General features: G+C 36.0%; 1 long non-coding RNA gene across 1 annotated transcript in view; it reads right to left on the bottom strand.

Moving 5' to 3' along the window:
- Positions 1-4,808: 4,808 nt before the first annotated feature.
- The window catches only part of LOC141479968 (uncharacterized), a 60,843-nt gene continuing 51,411 nt past the window's right edge, over positions 4,809-14,240 (bottom strand). Inside the window, exon 2 of the long non-coding RNA XR_012464087.1 lies at positions 4,809-5,320. This is a non-coding gene — a long non-coding RNA (uncharacterized lncRNA). The remainder of the gene's footprint in view (positions 5,321-14,240) is intronic.

Below are 14,240 nucleotides of genomic sequence, written 5' to 3'. Positions count from 1 at the left end.
GGGAGCCAGCCGGGGGGGTGAAGGAGGGTTCATAAAACAACATTATTGTTTCGTCACTGTTTCTTTATGTCTTTAAATTTCTGGTGAGCGAATTTATGTTTAGTCGCAACATTGCACCTATACGGAACCGGGCGGTTTTATTGATGATTATATGAGAAATATTGTACACAAAAGTTCACGAAAAGCTGTATTTCTCATATGAACAGCATGCTAGTTGTTCATGCATTATGAGTAAGTATGTCCTCGCTTCAGAAGGGTTCCTGATTTCAAATCGCGACGTCCAAGAGAGTCTGTTTTTCCTATTCCTTCTTGTGTATAATAATATATAAGTTTAATTGATTCAACTAGTACAGCTACATGAATGTAGCGCGACAGCAAGCATATAACATAACGAGTGATAATGATATTCAGTAAATAGTTATGTATAATTTATTTCTACTTGTAGTGCGAATAAATTCATTTCACTTTCGTTAGCAATCCTCGAAGAAAGTAAAACTCCAACATCGACGGAGCTCTCAAGCTGGCTTCTTTGTTTCGAGAACGGGCAATGTATTTTTTGAAGGTCACTTTTGGCCCATAGCCCGGGGCGGGCGAAGACTTCTCGAACAGTGATTCACCGACAATCCGACATACCAAACCTGATCAATGGAATCCTGTTCGTGTTATCGGGCTCTCTCACTATGAGAATGTAAAAAAATATCTCAAGATATGCGATTGATGCGCACCTTATTATGGTGTGTGGTAGGTAACTTCCTATCATGACTATTTGCGTTTCAATTTGATATAATAATTTTTGTATGTCAGTTCACCTGAACTATTTGGTTTTGTTTGAGAATTATCAGAAAAGATTTTGTCAATTTATTCTAGCATTGACTAGCGAATTATTTAACTACATTCACCTACATTTACATACATTTACCTACATTTAACGTCATTCACCTACATTTACCTACATTATTTACCTACATCAGAAAATATTTTGTCAATTCATTCTAGCATTCACTAGCGATTTATTTACCAACATTGGAAAAGATTCTGTCAATTTATTCTAGCATTGACTAGCGAATTATTTAACTACATTTACCTACATTCAACTCCATTCACCTACATTTACCTACATTATTTACCTACATCGGAAAAGATTTTGTCAATTTATTCTAGCATTGACTGGCGATTTATTTAACTACATTTACCTACATTTACATACATTTACCTACATTCAACTACATTCACCTACATTCACCTACATTATTTACCTACATCGGAAAAGATTTTGTCAATTTATTCTAGCATTGACTAGCGAATTATTCAACTACATTTACCTACATTTACATACATTTACCTACATTATTTACCTAGATCGAAAAATATTTTATCAATTTATTCTAACATTGATTAGCGATTTATTTATCTACATTTACCTATATTTACCTACATTCCCTACATCAGAAAAGATTTTGTCAATTTATTCTAGCATTGACTAGCAAATTATTCACCTATAATTCACCTATATTTACCTATATTATTTACCTTCATCAGAAAAGATTTTGTTAATTTATTCTAGCATTGACTAGCGAATTATTTATCTACATTCACCTATGATTCACCTACATTTATCTACATTATTTACCTACATCGGAAAAGATTTTGTCAATCTATTCTAGCATTAACTAGAGATTTATTTACCTATATTTACCTACATGCACCTACATTCACCTACATTTATCTAGATTATTTACCTATATCAGAAAATATTTTGTCAATTTATTCCAGCATTGACTAGTGAATTATTTACCTCCATTTATCTATAATTCACCTATATTTACCTATATTTTTTATCTAAATCAGGAAAGATTTTGTCAATTTATTCTAGCATTGACTAGGGAATTATATACCTACATTCACCTAGATTTATCTGCATTTACCCACATTTACCTTATTCTTTATAGATCAAGCAACTGAATATACCAACAATCTTTCGGTCTATTGTGTTTCCTTCATTTTCGAGAAGACAATTGATTCAGTTAAATTAATTCTAAAACTATCAATGGTCAACATAAAATAAAAACCAAAAATAAACAATTTCTACCTCAAAGTGAATGAGCAAAACGTCCACCTTCTGATGAAATACGTAACCGCGATCGATTCGTCACAAATTGTCTGGCACGTCCAAAAACCTGGAGTATTTTTTATGACATTGCAATTGTCAATTATTCGATTCCTCAAGTAATTCACCATATCAAGCACAGATGTTTTACTAGCAAGAGCCTTCATATCACCCGATAAATGAAAATCTAGACAATTCATATCAGGATAGCGAGCTGGCCAATTTTGCGGTCGTGCACGTCCAATTCAGCGATCAGAATAGGTGATGTCGACATGTTGACAAGCAAGAACAATGAAATAAGCAGGCTGGAGCCCTGTCGTGCATAAACCATGATGCATGTCAATTAATATTGAGTTTACATCAAAAATAGGTAATTTTAAACAGGATCAAAATCATCAGATTACGTGTTGAAATCCTATTTTTACACAGTGTGTCTAGTAATATAGTAGCACTTGCATTTACTATTGTTTTCGTTACCTGCTGACCATCGAGTGTAATTGTATAAAATCGAAATGATCTCAATGAACCACATGCTAAGAGGCGCAAATTAAAAACATACTTTCTCATATCTGGAGAGAACTGCATATCAAACAATTTTTTGGAGATGGATCCCTGGCTCCCCATCTTGAAGAAAAATGTAGAAAGTGGCGAATTAGCAACAAACTGATATCAGAAAATGCTGATAATGCTTCGTACTGCATCGAATTTTTGGATAATTCGACAACTTTGTCGAAGAAATTTGAAAATGTAGTAACTTTTGAGAAGAAAACTGCGAAATAAAATTCTTAGCTTTCTATTTCGATGGACAAAATTGTTGAATATAACAAGTTACTGGTGAGCCAAACATGTTTCTTAGAGAAAAATATATTGATTCTACGAAAGTAATTTATTCAAAGTAATTTATCGAAAGTAATATGAGGTGCTGTCTGGGTCGAATATTTCCTGTACTGATGGGAGGAAATACCCAAATCCTGTTTTTAGGTAATCTACTCGGATAATTACAGCATGGTCCTGCTGCTGGATAAACGAGGAATACCTTGCATGTCTATGGGATATTATTCAATATCCAGCGTGATATTGGCCGGGGAAGTAGTTATTTTTTGGCAGGCGTTAACTAGATTCTACTGCATATGTAGTTGGGAGCGATGAATGTTTCGAAATTTCAATTCGACGCAATATTCGGTACATTTCCTCGATTTCCTCAAAATAGGACTCTGCTGTGACAGTTTGGCCTGGTTGCAGAAAGTTATAGTGGATCATATCAATCGCTAACCACCATGCAATAGCCATGGTGAACGTCTCCAATAAATAATCGATTTAGTTGCGTAAAAGCAAAGAAGAACAAATTTCGAAACGTAACAATTTCTGTGACTTTTAGAGCTTCTTGATTTTTCCAATCCGTTTTATACCATCAAAAACCGCATGAGAACCGACGCCGAGTTCTACCGCCACGTACCTACAGTTTGTGATAGTTTGTAACGTGTTTTTAATAAAATGCTAAAAGGTTTTAAAATACTAGGGTAGCGCCGCGAAACAACACTCTGTGGGTATATTAAATATCCTCACACATGCTAATTCAATTATTTCATCCTCCGGTTAAAATCAACGATTTCAATATTGTGGCCTGGGTCTGAAAAAAAGTATCTACGGGGAAAAACGTATCGTATGTTTCGGTCGACGGAACAATGACTGTAGATTTCGGATAGATTGGATGAATAGTGCCTATAACGTTCGGATTCTTCACTATTTCATTCCAAACCGGCGAATTTCATTTTGGGTTATAGTATTTTTTTGGATATCGCAGGATAAGTCTATGGTATATTAAACAACGTCTCAGGGTTGCATCGGGTTTTTGCACATGAGGTGAGTTGTCGAAAATTATATTCCGTTTTATACCACGTTTTGTCTCGATCAGACCGTAACACTTTCAATGGCTTTTTAGGCGTTTCATGATACCGTTGCGACTTGTATTTACAATTCTTCCGAGGAATAGGAGTTTGTGGTAGCTGTCAAGTTAATAAAAGGGTTAGATACTATTTTTTCGATCCAACATAAGACAGCTGATTCGAGAACTGATGAAGTCTTACCCTATCTCATGAAGCGTCCTGATTGGATTCGCTTAAGGACATTGTGATAAGTACCACCTAGTGGATGTTCCTTTTTTTTGCCTAGTGCGCGCACAGAAGAAAAACACTTGCTGTGCATGAACAAGCCGATTATTTTTTTCCTTGAAGCCCTAAAGAATTTATATATACGTGTTTAGCCTGATTTAGTTTTACTAATAAGAAGGTGCGTTCTAAAGGTGCGTATTCACCAAAAAACCGAGCACGAGCGAACAAGAGTGAACGAGCATTCTGCATCAATAATCGTCTGGTGAGTACCAGCTAGCGAGCGTGCGCGTTCAGAAAAGATCGAGAAGAATGCGGTACATCAAAAGGTTCTCGCACAAAGTAGATGGATCAACTACGACTACGAACTTGAAGATATTCGCTCTGGTGTGGACGAGACATCAATATGTCGAGTAAACACGAGCGAACATGAGCGAACACAAGCAAACATACACGAATGCTCGCTCATGCTCGCTCGTGCTCGCTTTTTTGATGAATACGCACCTTAAGATAAAGACTGATTTTTATAGACTTTATTCTAGTACCGTTCACTCGAGAGTTTTTATTTGCCTTTACCTCTAAATTTTGTATAATTTGTATTATAATATATTTACTGCTATTATAGAGACCTATTTATACCATTCATCTATTTTGTTAATTTCAACTAAGCTAACCTATATTTTGGCAAGTAAGCCAATTGGATTTAGTGATTTCAGCTTCAAGAGAAGAGTATGTTTTATTTTGTTGTAAATCACTTGGCGCCCTCTCATACATTTTCTTGTCTGATAATAATAATAAAATCCACACCCGACTCAACTGAGATATTAGTCGGTGCATACACCTAAACTGTTGTATTGCTTACTATGAAAAGCCAAAAATCACGTAACAGGGTCAGTCTCCACCAGGATCCTCAAGTCGTCGTCCAGAATAACTGTAGGTCGACCACTCATCGAGGTTCATCTTCGAGGCTGAAATTCCTCAAAACAACGTCGAATAGTGCGTTCATTATCACTATCATTGCCAAATGCCTGGTTTATTTTTCGGGGTGTTTCGGCAGCGTTCTGGTTCAAAAATCGCTCAACGACATCATAAATATAGTAATAAGCTAAAAAGAGATAAAAAATTTATTTATATTCGGAAAAAATGAACAGCATCAATGTACAGAGTACACAATTGTCTATCGATCAGTATATATCATGACCCAGAAGAATATTTATTGAGATATGGAGCGACAAAGCACATGGCATCAAAAGGGACAAAACTTTTTAAACAACCTGATATCATAAGACCCCAAAATTTTATCGACTTTATCAAACCAACATGAAATAACCACGAGTCCACAGGAGCTGATTGCTTGATTGATCTCGCTCAAAAATAACAAAATTCAAACTAATTAATACAGTTTATTTATTGTATGATTTTCACCATAAAGTGTTTAACAAAAACCGCGACACGTGTTTCGCTATACAATAGCTTTCTCAGGAATACATTAAAACTAAAAGTTACTTCTAAATTACAACCATTTCATACACTAACCTATTACCTACCTACTCGCATGCCTAATTTCTAATGAATGAATCTACCTGAAATAGTCAGGTATGAATTCATTCACTATATCAATACACTTTTTGAAAGTACCGTAAATATACTTAACTATTTTGATCGGTCATAAGATATTGGTTGTTTTTGAATTTTTTTCATTTCCATACTCTCCAACAGGTTAAGTTTCAAACCTCTCTTCTGGAAATGGAGGGGCTTGTATTCATGGCTGAATTCATGACCCTCTGTGAATAATTAGTGGTATATGTGGAATTTATATTTCCATTCTGGAAAATATATTTGTGTTTCTTCATGCGGGCTTTGAACGTTCTTCCAATTTGACCTATATAAAACATCGGACATGAACCACATGATAATTTATACACTGTCGATTTTTCTGAAACTGAATGTTTATCTTTGTTATTCTTATAATCCAGTCATTTTAGTTTTTTTGAACCTCAATCTGCGGAAAAATTCCTACTGATCTGAATTTTGATATACACCTTCATTATGCGAAAAATCGACATCGATATCGTGCCGGCTAAAAAAGTCATAAGGGTCAAAAGGTCACGAAAATCAGTTTTTCGCGAATATCTCGCTACCTATGGCTCGGAGGTCAATAAAGGTCATTATAAAAATTATTCCTCATACGATTATCTACAAAAAATATCTCTTGCATTTTTCTGTAAAGTCAGTCAACCGTTTTCGGACTAGAGCGCTGAGAAAGCGACTAGAATGCACTCACATAGAGTATTGTATACTGTATACATATAAGGCGTCAACTCTATTGCTTTTTCGTAGTTTTGTGCTCTTGAACATTGAGATATTCGAAAAAGTTGCTATTTCTACAAGACAATCACGTGATGATACTGACATCTCAATAGTTGAAACAGCAATGGAAAAATCAATAAATAATATTACAATTATCGTTGGCGAAGACATAGATCTATTGGTACTTCTCATAGCACGCACACAAATACTTGATCAATCTACATCCATTTTTTTAAGAAACCAAGGAAAAACAATGTTGAAACAAAAATATACTCGACTAAGAGCCTCAACAAGTATCCACAGTGCAAGAAAAATATTCTGTTTCTACATGCTATGACCGGATGTGACACAAATTAAAGTCATGAAGATGTTAGAAAAAAGACCCGATTTACACAATTCAGCAGAAATATTTCAACAACAAAATTGCGCTCGAGATTCCCTTGTCAATGCTGGAATACATTTTCTATTAGCAATGTACGGTGCTCCAAAATCAGAAAATTCAATTGACAAATACAGATACCGCAGCTTTGCAAAACTAACAAGACAAAGCACAGCTGTGAAATTTCAATTATTACCACCCACTTCTTCAGCAGCTCAACAGCATATTTATCTATTCTATTATCAAATACAAACCTGGCTAGGAAAAGAAATTGATCCAGAACAGTGGGGTTGGGAGTTGAAAAATAATATATTACATATTACATCCAATAACAACTTTATTGCAACCAGCACCCGATGATTTACTATACACAATCTTTTGTAATTGTCCTTTTTTGTAACTTAACGCAAAAATGCTTGGACAGGTCAATTTTGCTTTCGAGGGGGACACATTTTAGATGTATTTTTCTACAACCCCCTAGTGAGAGTGAGTAACAACCCAAAAATTTCGAATAGAAAGTGGGGTCGAGTGATATATCATTTGAAAGGGCACAAAATTATCTTTCCAATAATACCTAATTTGTTGTATTTCACCCAAACATGTAGGTATTATGAAGAAAAACAACTACACCCAGTACTTTGAAATGTGTAATTGACTTGGTAGAATCCTACTTCAGCAAGTGCTGAAAATGTGACCCATTTGCTTCCATACAATAATATTCTCTTTCCAATGATACTTATTTTGTTGTATTTACTTGAATAGTTATAAAAAAAGCAAGAACATTTACTCGATATTTTTGGTGATAATGAATATGCGGAAAAAACGGCATTTTTGTCGCTACTACATTCCTCAATTTCTCTCGTGCGTTTTTTTGGTTTAAATAACAACAGCGGATGAGTGTACAAAAAGAATTCAGGCAAACGTTCATCGATTCAGTTCGGTTGCTTTTGAAATTATTTCAACTTTACTGTAAAAATGGTTTATTCCATTCCTGAACGAGTTGAAATTGTTAAACTTCATTATCAACATTATAGTTGTGCTAGACTTACTGCTCGCCTCTTTAATAACAGTCATCCCGGGAAAACTGTGAATGATTCGTACGTTGCCAAGTTAGTCCAAAAGTTTGTCGATACCGGATCTGTCTGTAATGTGAAACACCAGCCATGGAAACCAATCAGAAATGAAGCAGTGAAAGTCGCTGTTTTGGGACATGTTGAATTGGATCATACCGAAAGTACCCGTCAGCTTGCTGCATCCGCAGGTGTCTCCCGTTCGTTCTTAATACGGATATTAAAAACCTATAAATTTCATCCGTACAAAATTAAATTAGTACAGGAACTCAATGAAGATGATCCTGATAGAAGGCTGCAATTTTGTGAACAACTGAGCCAGCTACTAATTGATGATCCGCACCTATCATTCAACACAAGCTTTTCCGATGAGAGTACATTTTTTTTAATGGAGCTATGAATAGGCATAATTGCCGTTACTGGGATGACAGTAACCCACATTTATTTCGAGAGATCCATACCCAGTATCCTCAAAAAATCAATGTCTGGTGTGGCATATTAGGTAGTCATACCGTAGGGCCGCTTTTTATTCTTGGGAATTTAACTGGTGAGGTCTACCTGAACATGCTTGAAGATACAATTGATCCTCTCATAACAGAAATAATTGAAAATGACCAAAATCATAATGATGATCGGCTTCATTTCCAGCAAGATTGAGCACCTCCTCACTATGTTGCTCCGGTAAGAGATTTTTTAGATGACTGGTTTCCTGGACGGTGGATTGGAAGGAGAGGCCCCATCGAATGGCCTGCCAGGTCACCTGATTCATCGCCTTTAGACTTTTTCCTTTGGGGACACTTGAAAAATAAATGTTTCGCTACGCAGCCCGAGTCCATAGAAGATCTTCGCCAACGAATTACAGCAGAGTGCAAAAGTATAACACCTGATATGCTACAGAATGTTTGGAATAGATTTGAATAAAATCTGTATTATTGTATGGAAGCAAATTGGTCACATTTTCAGTACTTGCTGAAGTAGGATTCTACTAAGTCAATTACACATTTCAAAGTACTGGGTTGTAGTTGTTTTTCTTCATAATATCTACATGTTTGAGTGAAATACAACAAATTAGGTATCATTGGAAAGATAATTTTGTGCCCTTTCAAATGATATATCACTCGACCCCACTTTCTATTTAAAATTTTAGGGTTGTTACTCACCCTCGCTAGGAAGTTGTAGAAAAATACATCTAAAATATGTCCCCCTCGAAAGCAAAATTGACCTGTCCGAGCATTTTTGCGTTAAGTTACAAAAAAATGAGAAAAGCAAGGTGCATACTTTTCGTTGGACCACTCTGTATATCTCTAAAATACATCAACAACAAACATGTGCAGTTATTCAATGCATGTACATAAAATATTGAAATTGTCACAATGAAAAATTGCTTTGTATGGATATTAACAACAAACAGGTGTAAGTATAAAATGAAGTTCAATATAAATATAAATAATGTATAACTATCACTGAAATACATTGAATAATAATGTATACTAGGATTTGAAGACGAAGTCGAATTTCACACATTAAAAGTTCATACAGTAGAATTCATCTAACGAGTAGAAAGCATTCGTCAATAGAAGTTTTTTTACGGTACGTTTGAATTGTTTTTTGCTATCTAAAATTTTAATCTCATTTGGTAGGTGATTGAACAATTTTTCACCATTATAAAATATGGAATTTTTTATTTGTGTCGATGTTGGAATTGGTAAGGTTATATTTAGTGCTAGTCTAGTGTTATATTGAGACATATTATGAGTTTCGTTTTTAAATTTGCTATGCATGAGACATACTGATTCTAAGATAAAAATACAAGGTAGTGTTAAAATTTTATGTTTTATAAAAAGTGGCTTGCAAGAATCCCGGAATTCAGCTTTGCACATATACGTTACTGCTCGTGTTTGTAAGACAAAAATCATATTGAAAACATATTGACTACATGATCCCCAAAAACAGATTCCATATCTCAGATGTGAATCGATTAAAGTATAATACACACTTTTTGCCATATCTACACTAAGTTCCCATGAAATGGTACTTACTGCGAAACATCCTGATGCCAATTTTCTTCTGAGTTTTTCAATGTGACTTTCGAATTTCAATTTATCATCTATATATGAATCCAGAAATTTTGTTTCCGACATATAACTGATCACCTGATTTCCTATATGAAGTTCTTGGAGATTACACTTGAAAGTGAGGATGTTAGTTTTTGGTATATTGAAAGACAACCTATTATCATTATACCAATCTTTAACTTTACTAATATCATTCTCAATCATTTGATGCAATTGTGTGCAATTTTTATCATGCCAAAATATTGTGGTGTCATCTGCAAATTGAGTGAACTCTCCGGAAATATTAATTGAGGCTAGATCATTTATATAGACCAAGAAAGGGGTGGGTCCCAGAACTGATCTGTGAGGTACCCCCATTCAATTTCTAATTTGTGTGATAAGTTGTCTTGAAGATATATGCTTTGAGTCCGTCCGGATAAATAAGACTCAAACCACTGAATTACTACATCTCTAAACCCATATTTCTCTAATTTTTGCAACAGAATTTTGTGGTTAACACAGTCGAAAGCCTTTGTCAGATCACAGAAAACTGCTGTTGCAACTTCCCTATCATTCAGATAAACGTTTTGAAGAAGGTTGAAAATTGCATCATTTGTTCCTTTCTCTCTTTGAAATCCGAATTGTATAGAAATAATAGTGTTATGCTTATTCAGAAAGGCCATTATTCTTTTTTTCACGAGTTTCTCTATTATTTTTGAAAGTGTGGGTAACATTGAAATTGGTCTGAAATTTGCGGGATTATCAGTATCACCCCCCTTATTTATTGAAATTTATTGCGTTTTATAAACATGCTGGAAAAACTCCTGTTGCAAATGAAACATTTACTGATTCAACTAGTACCATAATAGCTGAGTCGGGGAGATGTGAAAATATTTGTATAGATAAGTCATCCCACCTAGATGCATTTTCATTTTTAATTTCATTAAAAATTTGTTTCATCTCTACGGTATGATTCACAAACAGATATGTGATTTAAATAAATCAGTGGATCATTTGAGGAAATAATCTGTTTAGAAACAGTTTCAGCAACTGAGCAATAATATTCATTGATATCGTTGCATTCTAAATTTGTTTTCACAGGAGCAGTGTTGTTTTCCAGCTCTCTTTTTGCCTGTGCCTCTACTCTGTTCCTATAGTATACCTTTTCAGCCGTTTTCGAAGTTTTTCTATAAATGGACCTATAATTGTTATAAAAAAATGAAGGTTTCATTTTTACTGGCAAATTTTCTAATCATATGTAGGGATCGTAGATTTTTTGCCAAGATTTTGATACCCTTTGTCAACCAGGGTTTTTTAGCTTTTTTCTTGATTAGCTTAAGAGGAAAGCTTCTATCAAGCATATCATTGCTTGATCCCAGTCGAGCATAGGTATTACAATTCTTCTGTAATTCATCAAAGTTTTTCTTGCTAAATATCCTACTCATACATTTTTTCCTACTACTTTTTTCAAATATCTGAGGTAAATAAAACATTACTGCTTCATGATCCGATAGGCCTGTATTGATGACGTCGCCTTTGATACCCTTCATGTTAGAACAAACATAGTCAATATCTGATTTTGTAGTTACGTAGTTATGTAGTTATGTCCTCCGCGAAAATTGGCAAAATCGTATGAATTCCGGTAAAATCCGCAACATTACCTTGTACCAGCAGACATCATCATTCAATCTGATTAGCAGCAAGTCGTTAGACTGTAACGGGCAACGGGGGGTGTGCTGGCTCTGTTCAAACGTCACACGAGATGCTTCAACTCACCCTGGACATCGCCGGCACCCCTTGAAATTCTTCCTAAGAACGTTTTTGTGGCACGTCGAGTACTTTTCTGGTCGACACTGAAGAACTCAGCTTGACGTCTCAAAGCTGCATCTTGAGGGAAACTATTGTGCCTGTCAATTCTGCTTTGAAATATTACACAGATATGCAACTTCTCTTTGTAATTTTCGGCTTTTGTTCTTTTCAGTTATTTGCGTTAAGTTATTTATGCGTCATTAGATCGTTTCCTTATTTATTATTGTTGAGGGATTTGAGTAATGGTTAGGTTAGCGCCTTCGTGAGGTGAATGCATTCTGTGACGATTATCGAAGTGACATCAAAAAGTATTCAGTTGAGTCATTACCTAACATTGAGTTTTCTTGATTCTTTATATTTGCGCGGAGTGTAGAATAAATTTTCAGATGAATGCATACTCATATGGAAATCCGTCATTTCGAAATGAAGCAAAATAAATAAATAAACGAATACCGGTGAGAACATTGAGAAAATATCAACATCAACAGATTTCTTTCGGATGCGAGTGGATATAAACGATCTAGTTTTATATATTTTTAAAAAAGAAACGTCATTAACGACATCTTACATAGATATTGAGACATTTTAATTCTAAAGATCAATTTTTTCTGGGATGATTTTTTTAAGGACAAAACGAAAGCGCTACAGGAAAGCCTTAAGGCGCTCTCAGAGCAGTGCCTGTGCGAAAGTAGTGATTCACATTGGATTTGAATCGTTGGAGACTAAATCGATTTAGAAAAACGTTATCAGGAAGTTTATGTGTCACATAAACGCAGTTCTCCAGATGAAAGAGTTGTTAAACAATGAAGTTCGAGGTGTACTAAGTTGAACCTGAAAACGATAAGCAGCCACAGTCCGTCGCTTATTTCGGATATGTACCGCTCTTGGTGGAATCAAATGTGCCAAGTCACTTGAACACGTCCCGTGAAAGTATATGTAGAAGAGAGACAAATTCCAATCTTTCTTCGAAGTTCCAGGCGGTCAAGGTTGCATGCGATGTTCGCGTCTCCAATCAGGCGGATGGCCCTTTTCTGGATGGAATCCAGCACCTTCAGGGTATGTTTGGAGGCAGAGCTTCATACATGAGAACAATACTCAAAAGAAGGTCTGATCTGACCTTCATAAAGCATCAAAAAATGCTGAGGTGTTACAGTTTTCTGGTTCGGAACAGTGTTCCAAGCTTTTGAGAAGCAGCCTATGCAATTTCAGCGACATGATTGTGCCAAGACATATTGGACATACTTATCAAAGCGGAAAGCAGAATTGTCTAGATTAGATTAGATTAATATGAGGCTTATGTGCTGAACAGCCAGTACCCTGCGACCTTTGCAGGTCTATTGTGCGTTTGCTCATGTATGCTACAGTTCCTTGTCTAGGCCCGTCCTTGTAACTAGACTCCATAGGCCAGACCTCAAGTTCCCCATATATTGAGAGGGTTGTGGTTTTTCCTCTCCTAATGTTGCAAACCTTATCCTTGACAGACCTTCGCAATAGCATAGTATGTGTACGGAGGTTTCCTCATCCTCTTGACAAAGCCTGCATAGGGCTGTGTTTGCCAGTCCGATGCTGTTCATGTGTTTGTTGAGTCTACAGTGTTCTGTCAATAGCCCGACCAGAACTCTAGTTGATCGCCTATTCAGACTTAGTAGGTACTCCGTGAATTTTGGGGATGGCACTTTACTGAACTCTTTGGCCTGTCTCATACCCGGCGCCTTATTCCACCATTTTTGAGATTGTTTTTCTTTCCAGTTGATGTTACAAGTTTTTCGCAGCGCTTTTGCTATACGACAAAATGGTTCTGGGCAATGGGGAAGCATCGTGCTATTTTTCGTGCTAGTGAATCAGCCTCTTCGTTGCCCTTGTATGCTGTGTGGCCTGGCACCCAGGCTAATGACAGTTTGTTTTGACTTCCTAGTTCTTGTAGCTTTTCTAGGCAGTTCCAGACCAGTTTGGAATTGACCTGCATGGAGCTAATTGTTTTTAGAGCTGCTTGGCTATCAGAGTATATTGCAATAGTCTTTTCCTTAAACTCTTGCCTTAGTAACTCTTCTGCGCAATGAAGTATTGCTGCCGTTTCTGCCTGGAAAATCGTCACTTTTTCATCTGAGCTTAGTGAGACTTTTTTCTTTGGTTTGGTTATATAGATTCCTGCTCCTACACCTTCTTCAGTTTTTGAGGCGTCTGTGTAACAGGCAATCTCTGCATTTATTGGAGGTCCTCCCTTCCATGCCTCTCTGCCCGTTATAATTGTTTGGAAGTTTTTTCCGAAGCTATACTGGGAAAGCATCTCATCCGATGGCATTCCCATCATGGGGTCGTTTTCCAACTCTTTGTTTACCTCGTTGTACCTCTTACCATGCAGCATGCTTATAGGCATTTGCCCTCTGGTCTGGTCAGTCTACT

The sequence above is a fragment of the Leptinotarsa decemlineata genome, unplaced genomic scaffold (genome assembly GCF_025532065.1).
Source record: "Leptinotarsa decemlineata unplaced genomic scaffold, Ldec_3_MD MMD2_P_RNA_scaffold_5, whole genome shotgun sequence".
In the NCBI taxonomy this organism is placed as follows: domain Eukaryota; kingdom Metazoa; phylum Arthropoda; class Insecta; order Coleoptera; family Chrysomelidae; genus Leptinotarsa; species Leptinotarsa decemlineata.
The sequence above is the reverse complement of the archived record's forward strand: the minus strand, read 5'-3'. Positions and strand labels throughout refer to the sequence as shown.